This window comes from Buteo buteo, chromosome 10, assembly GCF_964188355.1.
Source record: "Buteo buteo chromosome 10, bButBut1.hap1.1, whole genome shotgun sequence".
NCBI classification, from domain to species: Eukaryota; Metazoa; Chordata; class Aves; order Accipitriformes; family Accipitridae; genus Buteo; species Buteo buteo.
Window position 1 is genome coordinate 45,080,238 of NC_134180.1, and position 13,071 is coordinate 45,093,308.

Consider the following 13,071-nt stretch of genomic DNA (forward strand, 5'->3'; position numbering starts at 1 on the left):
TTAACGCAGGTTCAATCACACGTGGTCAGTTTCAGCATTGTTCTCATCCAGCGTACAGGAACATCTAGTCATAAGAGCAAAGAACTGCAAAACTTAGGAGTACCTACCTCTGCTAGTCGATTGCTTGGCTATACTTTTGTCTATTGTTTCAATCGTAGTGTTAGTGTAAGATTTCTAATAATTATTTACCAAATCTCACTTTTGCAGTCACCTAGCAGCAAACCAGTTTCCACAGCTGGTACAAAATATTAAAACCATCCCAATATTTAGACGTGCCATACAGAATGTATGGAAATAGGCTATCAGAGGTGTCCGAGGGGCAGAGGGAGCGCCGGGGGGCGCCCCGAGCCCCAGAGCAGACTCGCTGGCAGGACTCGATAGGCACGCGACTGACTGAATAAACGCTGGCCGCCCGTCCCCTTTGCCCTCCGGGCTGCGTTTGCGCTCCCTTTGCACGAGTGGAGGGGCCGTGAGGGAGCCCAGGGGAGGAGGAGGTGAGGCGCTGGGGGGGTCGGGCCGTGTCCCCCCTGTTCCTGCTGGGCTCCAGCTGTTGCAAATATTCCGGTAAAGAAATCAAAATTTAATCACATAGAAGAGTTAGGTTTGATTAAGAAGTAAAATTGTGAAGCATAACGTATAGGATCGTTAAGTTTGAAACGTAGCCATAGAAACTTTAGGAGGAGCTGTGTTACGCGTGACTCTAGGAACCTTAATATTGTTAAAGTTTGAAAGAGCTAACCCTAGAAACCTCACCAGGAAGTTACTGGTTCTCCTACCTTCTGTTTCAGGAAACTAAGGAAACCATCGGGGACGCCAGTTTGCTGCTTGGAAACCCCCTTACCCTTCCCATCTCCATTTGAGGATCGAAGATGCCAGTCAGCAGAGCTAAGTGTAACTGACCAATGATTGTTTTTAAATAAGAATATTGATAAGGTTATATAATCAAAGGACCGATCATTATAAAGGTTAAATTTAAGAACGAGCATAGTATGCATTTTTACGGAAGGAGCTTAGGTAACAATGACCTGACAGGAAAAGTCTGTAAAAACTGATGGATTTTGATACTAAGCGGGACACGCCTTTGGAGGAGCGATCCCCCGTGTCCCCAGCGCTGCGATAAACAAAGTGCCCGCTGCTTAACTTCAGGTTGGTGTTAAGGAGTTTTATTCCGGATTTCGGGAACGGTTTTGGCGACCCAGATGGGACCTTGCGAGTGAGACTGGACGAGATCGAGTGTCGATCGAACTCCGGCCGGCACCGAGGTATTCTCGGGGAGAACCGTCACCCTCGACTCGCAAAGCTCCTCGCAGCGTTCCCTGGAAAAAAAGGTAAGGCGCCGCTGCTTTGGAATTTGTTTGGAAAGCCTGCCCGTGAGGCGCGGCGAAAGCTTCGCAGGGTTGGGGCTTGGAGGGTACCCGTCTGCAGTGGAAGCCTAGGCGTCTGCCCGTAAGTCATAAGCGAAAGCTATTGCTGGGTTGGACTTTGTGTATTATTTGGGACAACTGTCATTTGCATTTGTTTGGTATTTGGTATTTGAATGTATAGAAGTATAAAGGCATCAGCAAAATTGTTTAAGAATAAGAGTGCAGGAAATGGAACCGCTGATGAAAAGTTACCAAAACCATCACCGTTGGGACGTTTATTGGCACATTGGGGTGAATTGCAGGAAAAATGGTAAACAAACAGAACTTTGAGTTACAATACTATATTGCAATTACTGTTGTTTTGTAGGAGAGAGAGAGTAAATGGAATAAAGTGCCATAGGTAGATTTGTTCTTTTTAAGTGAACGTATCTGACGGGGACCGGAGGGGAGTCTCCCAGCAGAACCTCTGGTTACAGCTAAACCGGGAGAACAGAAAATGGAATTTGAATTGACACTAGAGTCACCTTTTCAGTTTTAAATACCTTAGAGGGAGAGTTAAGTTTTGAAGAAATTGGTGGTGTCGGTGCAACAAGTGAACGAGAAACTAGACCCTTCTTTAAATCTTTAACAATGAAATTAGGAAAGCAATGGGTCACTCAGCAGTTTTTGTATGTGCCAGATTCTCCTAAAACCCTGTTAAGGAGAGATCTATTTGAGAACTTAGAGGCAGAAGTTAAATTAAAAAATGGAGAGATTAAAACTTCAATTCCAGAAACTAAACGTATCGAAGCAGTGGCTTTGTTGTTAACAGGATGGTTACCGAAAGCAGAAGATTATACCAGTCAAAGTCTAATGCTGTAATTCCAATCGTCTGGACTGGGAAGTTCCTGGTAAATCCAAAAAGCAGAACCTGTGAGAGTTGATTTAAAGCCAGGATGGAATCCGGTAAGAATTAAACAATACCCCCTAAGACCGGAAAGTCGGAAAGGGTTAGTAATGGTAATACAAACATTTTTAAGATACAAATTGTTAATAGAATGCGAATCCAGATATAACACCCCGATCTTGCCTGTTAAAAGGCTAATGAAAAAGATGGTAGATTAGTTCAAGACCTCCTCAGAGCAATAAATCAAATACTACAAGATATTCATCCGGTAGTAGCAAATCCTTATACTTTGTTAGCAACCCTAACGGAGAAACAAGAATGGTTCACAGTGTTAGACCGAAAAGATGCTTTTTTCCGTATTCCCTTGGATCCCGGTAGTCAAGAGGTTTTTGCTTTGGAATGGGAAAATCCTGAGACTGGGAGAAAAACACAATATACGCGGACAGTCTTGCCTCAAGGCTTTAAGAATAGTCTTACCATTTTTGGAAATCAATTGGCACGAGAATTAGAGATTTGGAAGAAAGAAAATAATCAAGAAATCTTGCTGAAATATATGGATGATCTGTTAATTGTAGCTGAGACGGAAGAACAATGCACAAAGTTAACTATTAACTTTTTGAACTTTTGGGGAATCGGTGGATATCGAGTGTCAAAAGAAAAAAACCCCAAATAACCCAGAAAGAAGAAACTTATGTAAATGAGTTTTAAAATCCTAAAAGGACAGAGACAATTGGGAACTGAGAGAAAAGAGGCAATTTGTCGTCTCCCCGAACCTAAGACGAAAAAAATTAATGACGAGCGTTTCCGGGAATGGTTGAGTGGTGTCACCTGTAGATTATGAATTGTGGCTTGCTGGCCCGACCTTTATAGGAGCAGCTCAAAACCTCAAACGATGGATTGGACCGATGCCGAGAAAGCTACTTTCCAAGAACTGAAACAGGCTGTAATAGGGGTGCCAGCCCTAGGCCTGCCAGATCTCACAAAGACGCTTGAACTTTTTGCTCGTGAAAGAAGAGGTATAGCTCTGGGTATCCTGGCCCAATATATAGGGCCAAGTGGGCGAGCCGTGGCCTACTTCTCGAAGCGATTAGGTAATGCGAGACTGGGATGCTCTGGTCGTCCGAGAGCCGTCGCTGCAACTGTGCTACTGATCCAGGAAGCTCGTAAGTTCACCTGAGGACAAAGGATTAGAGGACAAAGGATTACTGTACGTTTCCCATATGATAACTGTTGTGCTAAAACAGAAAGGGGGGCATTGGGTATCTAGGAAAGTGAGTTCTAGTGAAAGTAAAGTTGCCGATGAGTCAAAAAAGAAAAGGGGAAAAAAAAAGGCACGGTTGTCTGAAAAATGCAAAAGCTCTAGTGGCCTGTGTCAACAACTGTACCGAAGATGACGCAAAAATACTTTTTCCTCTGCTCAGTCGTACTGTCTTCACAAACCTTCACAAAAAAAAAAAGGGCAGCTTTGGATTCCTACCCAGCTTTGTGCTAATGTTTTTTTTTCTTCTCTCAGCTGGATGTCAGCTGGCACCGTTTTGCCGTGGTTGCCCTTTCTTCTGCCGTGACGGTACGAGACAGATGGAAAGATTCCATAGTGGTCTGCATTTGAAGAATATTTTTTATTTGAAGAGCAAAATAAAGAGGATCCAGCCAGCAGCTGCAGACAGGAGATAGCCTGCCTCTCCAGGTGAGGATGGATCCTTCTTAGTGTAGTCCTCAGCAGATCTGATCACCAGTGTGCACGGCAGGGTCTGTATGTGTAACCAAAACCACAGTACAGTCATGTAGTGTGTGTGTGTGTGCATGTGAGGCTGTGTTTCTAGGAAGCCTCATATTGTAAGAGCTGTAAGGCACCAATCTATTCTCTTGGGTGGATGACAGTCAAGTGACTGCAGCTACAGAGGAGGAAGGGAGAGGGAGAGAGAGACAGACATATGTGAACTGTCAGATTCTCTCAGCAGCTCCAAGAGCGGGAGGTACAGTGAGTCCTGGACCCCTGGGGCTGTGTTACCCCTCTTCTGCATCCCAGTCCCTCCCTGCCCTCACCTTCTCTTTCTCTCACTGCTTTAATTTTTTTGTTTTTTCTTCCTGTACCTCTCCCTCTCTTGTTTTTTAAGTCCCTCTCTTTCTCTGTTGTTCTGCCTTTCTGTTTTCTTTTTCTCTCTGCACTTCTGACCTGTCCCATCCCTCTTTTTTTATCCTCTGTTTCTGCCCTGCAGCCCATCACTACTTTGTCTTTCTCCATTTATCCGTCTGTCTTCTTATGCCAGTCTTGTTAATTCCTCCCTGTCTGCCCTTTAGCCCTTCACAATCCCTGCCGCTCTCACCTGTCTGATGCTGTGTCTCTATTTTTAAATTCCTTTCTCTGCCCTGTATTCTGGATACACTTTTACTTTCTTAGATTCTCTTGTTCCAGGTCCCTGTCCCTATGTTTTAACTTCTTCCCTCACTGTCCCATAGCCCACTTTTGTCTTTATTTTTCTCTCTCTGTCTGGTTCCCTGTCCCTATTCTTTATTTCCCCTCTCTCTCCCCTTTAGATCATCAGTGGTTTTGATACTTCTCAGTCTCTCTCATCTACCTCACTGTCCCCCTTTTTAATTCTTTCTTCTGCCCTATGGCTCATCACTAATATTTGTTTTTCTCCATCTCTCTGTCTGGTACCCTCTCCCTTTTTATTAGTTCCTCCTCTCTGTCCTGTAGCCCATTGCTATCCCCCCCCGCCGTCTCTCTCTGTCTCCCTTTCCCTACTTTTCAATCCCCCCTCTTTGCCCTGTAGCCGATCACTGCTGTAGTGAGTTTGTGTGGCAAGCTGGGGCAGGGGAGTGGGCAAGGGCTGCAGGGGTGGGTTCTGTGAGAAGACACCAGGACTTGCCCCCATGTTGGGCACAGCCAGTTCCAGCTTCAAGATGGAGCTGCTACTGGTCAAAGCTGAGCCAACCAGCAACGCTGGTAGCACCTCTGTGATATTTAAAAAGGGCTAAAAAAATGCTGTGCAGAAGCTGTCAATCCTGCAGACACCACAGTCGGTGAAGAAGGAAAAGGAGGAGGTGATCCAGGTCCTAAAGCAGATTCCCCTGCAGCCTGCAGTGAAGACCATGGTGACACAGGCTGTCCCCCTGCAGCCCATGGAGGTCCATGGCAGAGCAGATATCCACCTGCAGCTGATGGGGGACCCCTCTCCAGAGCAGGCGAATGCACCCGAAGGAGGCTGTGACGCTGTGGAGAGGAGCCCACACTGGAGCAGGTTTTCAGGCAGGACCTGTGGCCCCATGGGAGTGACACCACACTGGAACAGAAGAAGAACACGAAGAAGGAAGGAGCAGCAGAGACAGCTTGTGATGAACTGACTGCAACCTCCCGCTCCCTCTCCCCCTGTGCTGCTCGGTAGGAGGAGGTAGAGAAGTCAGGAGTGAAAATGAGCCCAGAAAAAAAAAGAGAGGGGTGGGGGGAAGGTGTTTTTCAGATTTGTTCATATTTCTCATTATTTTACTTTGATTTTGATTGACAATAAATTAATTTCCCCAAGTTGAGTCTGTTTTGCCTGTGACAGTAATTGGTGAGTGATCTCTTTGTCCTTATCTTGACCCACAAGCTTTTCTTTTGTATTTTCTACCCTCCTGTCTTGTTGAGGAGGAGTGGCTATCATTATAGAGTGGCTTGGTGAACACTCATCAGCCAGGCAAGGTCAACCCACCACAGTTTCCTTCAATCAGGCTCCCTGTCCCTATTTTTAAAATCTTGCCTATGTTTCTTGTATGTCATCACTTTTGAAACTTCCTGCCTCTCCATCCCTATTTAAATTCTTGCATGTTTCTTAAACCCAGTTGCTTTTTAAATTTTCTTGGTACTTTTCCCTCTCTTTGTCTTCCTGACCTTATTTTAATTTCTCGCCTGTGTTTCTTGTACCCTGTTGCTTTCAAAATTTTCTTTCTATGTTTCCTTCTATCCATCTCCCTGTCTCTAGTTCTTAACTCTTCCATTTCTGTCCTGTACCCTGTCACTTCTTACATTTTCTTTCTACATCTCCCCCTTTCTATCTCCCTGTGACTATTTGTTAGTTCTTGCCTATGTTTCTTGTATGCTGTTGCTTTTTAAAATTTTCTCTCTACCTGGCTCCCTGTTTCTTTTTTCTAGTTCTTGCTGTTTCTTCTCCTGTATCACTTGAGAATGTTTCCCTGTCCCTTGTCCTGTCTTTATCTTCTTGTCCTGCCAATCCCTTCCCCTTCTCTCCCCTGCTTCCTATTATTTATTCCTCCATCTCCACCGCTGCTGTTCTGCTCAGTCTCTCTGCTCTTCTCTCTCTACACTGTTTTCCTGCTTCTTGTCCCTCTCTTGTTCCCAGCATCCAATTTCCTGGCTCCCTGTCTTGCACATCTGTGTCCCTCTGTCCTTCCTCCTGCTTTTCGCTTCCCTTTTATCCCCCCATCCTGCTGCCTTTGGGCACTGAGCCTTGTAGCCAACTCACTGCCAGGATTTCTTATATGCATTAATGAATAAATTTTTCCTGTCTCCCTGGATGTGGGTAGGTGCAGGGGCAGGGATGATGTGCTGTGGGGCTTTGGCAATGGCCCCTATTCCTGATGGGCTCCAGCTGGGTCTGGGATGGCCCCAGGTGTGGCCAGTGAGGCTGAGGATGGGGCTGGCCCTGCTGTGTGAAGGGGCTCCAGCTGTAAAAGGGGCTGCCTGGGCAGGGGAACTGGCTGAGGAGGGAGTGCAGGGGGGTCTGGCTGGTAGGTGCCTGCAGCAAGGAATGGCCAGTCCCTGTGGCAAGGAAGGATCCCTCTGAGCTGTCCCTGGCCTTTGTTGGCTACATGCGTGAGCCACCATGTATCAAAGCAAGCCTTGTGGATGAGGAGCGTCGAGGCATCCGCTGCGTGCTGCCGAGTACGTGAGGGTCAGGCAGCCGGCACTGGGGAGGAGGAAGGGGCAGAGAGAGAAGCATCGGGGCGGTGAAGGTCTCCTGCTGGCACCAGGAGCTGTGGTGAGTCGCAAGTCCTCTCCTCTACATCCTGGCCCACCTCTGCCTCCCTTCTTTAGACATCTGCTTGCCTCCCTTCCTCTGTCTCCCTCTCTGCCTGCCCACCTATGTGTATGGCTCCTCAAAACTTGTTATTCTTCTGTCAACTCTGCCCAGTACCCTGTTGCCTTTTAAATTTTTAATATGCCCCTCTCTAACCAGCTGCTTCTCCCTGTTTATTTTTTTTCTGCACTGCCTTGTACCCCATTACTTTTAAAATTTAATTTCTATGTCTTCCCCTCTCTGTCTCCCTGACCCTATATTTTAATTCCTCCCTCTCTGTCCTGTACCCAGTTGCTTGAGACTGGCTGGGCATCGGTCAGTTGGTGGTAAGCAATTGTTTTCATTTGCTGTTTGTTTTTTTTTTTTCCTCTTACAACTTTTTTTAAAAAAATCTTTTTAATTATTAAACTTTTTATATCAACCCATGAGTTTCTCACATTTACCCTCCCAATTCTCCCCCTATCCCAGTGTGGGGGAGTAAGTGAGCAGCTGTATGGTACTTAGTTGCCAGCCAGGGTTAAACCACGATGCTACATCTACTTTTATGAAGCTGCCTATTGCTATTTTTTAATTATTTCCTGTCTGTTGTGTACCGTGTTGCTTTGAAAATTTGCTTTCTAGGTCTGCTTTTATCCAGTTCACTGTCTTTATTTTTTATTTTTTTCCTCTCTGTCCTGTGCCCCTGTGTCACTTTTAAATTTCCTTCATATTTCTCAGTTTTAGTTCACTGTGGCTATTTTAATTTTATTTTTTTTGTCTTGTACCCAATCACTTCTTAAATTTTCCTTCTATGTCTACTAGTATCAAGCTGTGTATCACTGTTTTTTAATTCTTTCCTCACTATTGTGTACCCCGTTGCTTTTTACTTTTTTCTTTCTATGTCTACTTTAACCTATTCACTGTCTTTAAGTTATTCCTGTCTGTCATGTAGCCCATCACCTTTTAAATTTTCTTCCTATATCTGTTTGTTTAGTTAGCTGTCCCCATGTTTTAATTCTTTTGTCTCTGTCACATACCCTGTTGTGCTGGTTTTGGGTGGGATTGAGTTAATTTTCTTCCCAGTAGCTAGTATGGGGCTACATTTTGGTTTTGTGCTGAAAACAGTGTTGATAACACAGGGAAGTTTTTGTTATTGCTGAGCAGTGCTTGCACAGAGTCAAGGGCTGTTCTGCTTCTCACCCTGCCCCACCAGTGAGCAGGCTGGGGCTGAACAAGGAGCTGGGAAGGGAGACAGCTGGGACAGCTGACCCCAACTGACCGAAGGGCTGTTCCAGACCATATGATGTCATGCTCAGCATATCAAGCTGGGGGAAGGAGAAGGAAGGGGGGACATTCAGAGCGATGGCATTTGTCTTCCCACATAACCGTTACACAGGATGGAGCCCTCCTTTCCTGGAGATGGCCGAACACCCGCCTGCTGATGGGAAGCAGGGAATGAATTCCTTGTCTTGCTTTGTTTGTGTGCATGGCTTCTGCTTTACCTATTAAACTGTCTTTATCTCAACCTGTGAGTTTTACTTTTTTTTCTTATTTTTCTCCCCCATCCTGCTGCAGGGGGGCAGCGAGCAAGCAGCTGGGTGGTGCTTAGTTGCCAGCTGGGGTTAAACCATGACACCTGTCACTTTTTTCAAATTTGCTTTCTATGCCTACTTTAACCTATTCACTGTCTTTGTTTTTTTAATTTTATCCTCTGTCCTGTACCATCTCACTTTTTCCTGTCTTGCACTCCATCACTTTTAAATTTCCTTTCTATTTCTTGATGTAGTTTGTTGTCACTATTGTTTAATACTTTCTTGTCTGTCCTGTAGCCTGTTGCTTTTTAGATTTTGTTTCTACATCTTCATTTCTTTAGTTTGCTGTCCCTATTTTTCATTATTTTCCATTTTTCCTTATTCCGTCACTTTTTAAAATTTTCTATCTCTGATAACCAGTTCTGTCCCTATTTTTTAATTCTTTCCTGTCCTGTACCCCATCACTTTTGAAATTTTCCTTCTGTGTCTACTTTTAGGATGCTGCATATTGCTGGTTTTTAATTCTTTCCTGTCTGTCCTTTACCACATCACTTTTAAAATTTACTTTCTATGTATCCCTCTCTTTTTCAGCCTATCAATATTTTTTAATTTTTTCCTTTGTCTTACACTCCATTGCTTTTAAAATTTCCTTTCTATGTCTCTGTTTTAGTTCGCTGTCCCTATTTTTTTCCTTTATTTCCTTAATGCTGTGCTTTTAAAATAGTCTTTCTATGTCTTCTTTTATCCAGTAACTGTTTCTATTTTTTAATTCTTTCCTGTCATGAACTGCATTGCTTTTAAAATTTTCTATGTCTACTTTTATGTAGTACCCTGTCCCTATTTTTCAATTTTTTATCTCATAATCCTTTTACTTTTCAAATCTTTTTTTCTAGGTGTACTTTTATCTTGTTTTCTGTCCCTATTTTTAATTTTTTCCTGTTTACTGTATCTTGTCGCTTTTAAAATTTCTGTTTTATGTCTACTTTTATCAAGATGTCACTCCCTTTTTTTAAATTTTCCTATCTGTCCTGTACCCCATCTCTTTTAAATTTTCTTTCCTCATCTATTTTTAGCCAGTTTGCTGTCTTTATTTTTTAATCCATTCTAGTATGTCCCGTACCCAGTTGCTTTTAAAATTTTCTTTCTATGTCTTTGTCTGTCACGTCTCAGTTTCTCAGGATGACAACTCAGGTTTGCCGATTCCCAGGTCAGGATTAAAGTGAAATGACACCAGGGATCCTTTAACTCACAAAATTCAACTTTATTCGCTCACGACAAAAATTGGCATCAAACTACATCAGTAAACTGTGTAACCTGTGCTAACCCTGCATCACCAAACATATACTACAGGCCTTGCTTATTTTTGGATCAGCTCAGGGAAGACAGTAAGGAGACCCCTTCTGTCGAGTCACGAGGTTCAGAGCAGACCACTTTGCTTTCTAGACTCCTTCTCACAGAGGAGCCTAGGGGCAGCTGAATCCACTCCTAGTCCCAGACTTGGTCAACGGTTTATGTCTACAGGGATAAGATGTAGGGATTACAGAAAAGGAAAAAGAAAGAGAGAAACAAGGCAGAGAGAGAGAAGAGAAAGATTTCACCAGTCCTGGGTCCAGCATTGGTTCAGTCAGCTGAGGGGTCCAGTCCCAGTGGGCTTGCACACCTGGGGCTTCAGGTTGTGTCCTCATTCGGGCAGGCACTCGAACTTATTAGGCTAATTAGGTGTCATGAGCAGTTTGTGAGCCTTTGGGACTTGGAAGTTGTTTGGGGGGTAACTTCCCCTTCCCTGCAAACATGATCTTTTGTCACTGTATGGTGAATTGCCCTGCTCAGCATATCAGAACAGCCTGGTGAATTGCCCTGCTGGCATATCAGAACAGCTTTATCAGAACAGGGAGCTGTGCACCCCCTGGCATGCCCTCCCCCTCCTGTTGCTGATGGGTGCTGATCTGCTTCTTTTCACCTGTGGTGCCTTGCTATGCAGAGTTTGTTGTTAAGCAGAACTTGCCCCACCACAATGTTTGAGACATTAACTCTTTCAGCCTCTCACACCGCCTGTTTAGGGGTTTTTGCTATTTTAAAATGTTTTCCTCTCTTAACGCCTTCACTTTTGAATTTTGTTTCTTTGTTCACTTTTATGTATTTTTCTGTCTCTATTGTTTCCTTTTTTTCCTATCTGTTCTCTACATTATGACTCTTAAAATTTTCTATGTCTACTTTTATCAAGATGTCTAACCCTATTTTTTTTATTTCCTGTGTCCTGTTGCTTTTATTTTATCTACTTTTATCCACTTCACTGTCTTTATATTTTATTCTAGTCTGTGCTGTGTAATTTAAAAATGCTGTCACTTTTAAAATTTTGTTTATTTAGCTTGATGTTCCTGTTTTTTATTTTTTCCTTTATTTTCTTAATCTTGTTGCTTTTTAATTTTCTTTTTTTCCTACATCTGCTTTTATCTACCTTCTGTCTCTACTTCTTAATTCTTGTCTGTTGATGTCCTGGTTTCGGCTGGGATAGAGTTAATTTTCTTTCTAGTAGCTGGTATAGTGTTATGTTTTGGATTTAGTATGAGAAAAATGTTGATAACACACTGGTGTTTTCAGTTGTTGCTCAGTAGTACTTAAAGCAAGTCAAGTATTTTTCAGCTTCTCATGCCCAGCCAGCAAGAAGGCTGGAGAGGCACAAGAAGTTGGGAGGGGACATGTTACAAATATTCTGATAAGTTAAAATTTTATATATAAGCTGGGTTTGATCAAAAGGTAAAGACTGTAGAATATAGGGGTTTGAAGCTCGCGATGTAGTCATCGAAACTTAGGAACATACAAAATGTGCTGTATACAGTCATAAGAAAATAAGTATTGTCTAAAATTAGTTAACCATAGAAACTTCGACTGATTTGTTAGTTTGTAGTGTTTTGTCCTAAGAAACTAAGAGAGATCGTTATGGACCTTAGTTCTGTTGCTTAGAAACCCCACTTTGATCAAGATTCCAGTTAGTGGAATTAAGTAAGATTAACCAATGAATGTTTTAGTATAAGAATATTGATAAGGTGGTGTGACTGAGGGCCAATCACTAGAAATGTTAAATTCAAGAATTAACATTGAATGTACTTTTATGTAAATCTAATACATCATGGCGAAAATCATACTGCGCAGAATCACATAAGAGAGGTCAACTATCGGACAAAGTGAGGAAGACTATGGAAGACCACCAGAGGGCTTCTGAAGACCACCAGAGACATCACCACGCCTGCGTAAAAAGGACATTTACATATGCTAATGATTTATCGGACAGTTGATGATTATGTATGACATTTCCCAGAAATTTAGTGAGTATGTATAACAGGTGTGTATTTAACCTGCATGATTAAACCAGACAGGTGCACACACTAGGTGGAGTGATCCCCTGTGTGCCCAGCGCTGCAATAAAGAAGTGCCTGCTTCTTAACTTCTCATTGCTGTTAAGGAGTTTTATTCCGGATTTCGGCAACAGACACAGCCACGACAGCTGACCTAAACTGGCCAAAGGGATATTCCACACCTTATGATGTCATGCACAGTATATAAACTGGGGGGAGTTGGCTGGGGATGGTGAGCCAGGTGCAGGGATCACTGCTTGGGAACTAACTGGGCATCGGTAGGCGAGTGGTGAGCAATTGCATTGCACATCACTTGTTTTGTGTATTATCTCCAAGTATTATGTTTTGTGTATTATTATCTCCAATTATTTTATTATCTTCCTTTCTGTCCTATTAAACTGTCTTTATATCAACCCACAAGTTTTACTTTTTTTTTTTTTTTCCCCCCCTCGATTCTCTCCCCTAACCCACTGGGTGGTGGTGGGAGTGAGCGAGCGGCTGCTTAGTTGCTGGCTGGGGTTAAACCACAACACTTGGGTAGGTTGTCAATTTTAGAATTTTCTTTATGTTTCCATTTATTTAGTTTGTTGTCCCTATTTTTAATTTTTTTTCCTCCTTTAATGCCTTCCTTCTTGAATTTCTTTTCTATGTCTACTTTTATCTAGTTTTCTGTCCCTATTTTTAAATTTTTCTCCTGTGCCTTGTACCCTTTTGTTTTTTTTTAAATTTTCTTTCTATGTCTACTTTTATTTTTGGGGGGGCTCTTTTCTTGGTTCATCCTCAGGCTTTAGAGGGTCTCCTCGGCACGCTTTTATCTCTGGGGTGTAATTTGCACCCCTCTTGGTTTGTCAGAACATTGCCTCTTCCTCAGAGTGTTACTAATTGGTCACTGATTTGTTATTGATTAGAGTTAATCATATATTAATAGTAATA

At 43.0% G+C, this 13,071-nt stretch overlaps 1 long non-coding RNA gene across 2 annotated transcripts; it reads left to right on the top strand.

Moving 5' to 3' along the window:
• The first annotated feature begins 2,133 nt into the window (after positions 1-2,133).
• LOC142035341 (uncharacterized) lies at positions 2,134-12,842 on the top strand. Of its 2 annotated transcripts, none has more exons than XR_012651870.1 (3): positions 2,134-3,937; positions 5,275-5,807; positions 11,936-12,842. It is a non-coding gene; the product is annotated as an uncharacterized LOC142035341 (long non-coding RNA). The 2 variants fall into 2 exon arrangements; XR_012651869.1 differs by having other exon boundaries at positions 5,332-5,807.
• The last annotated feature ends 229 nt before the right edge of the window (positions 12,843-13,071 follow it).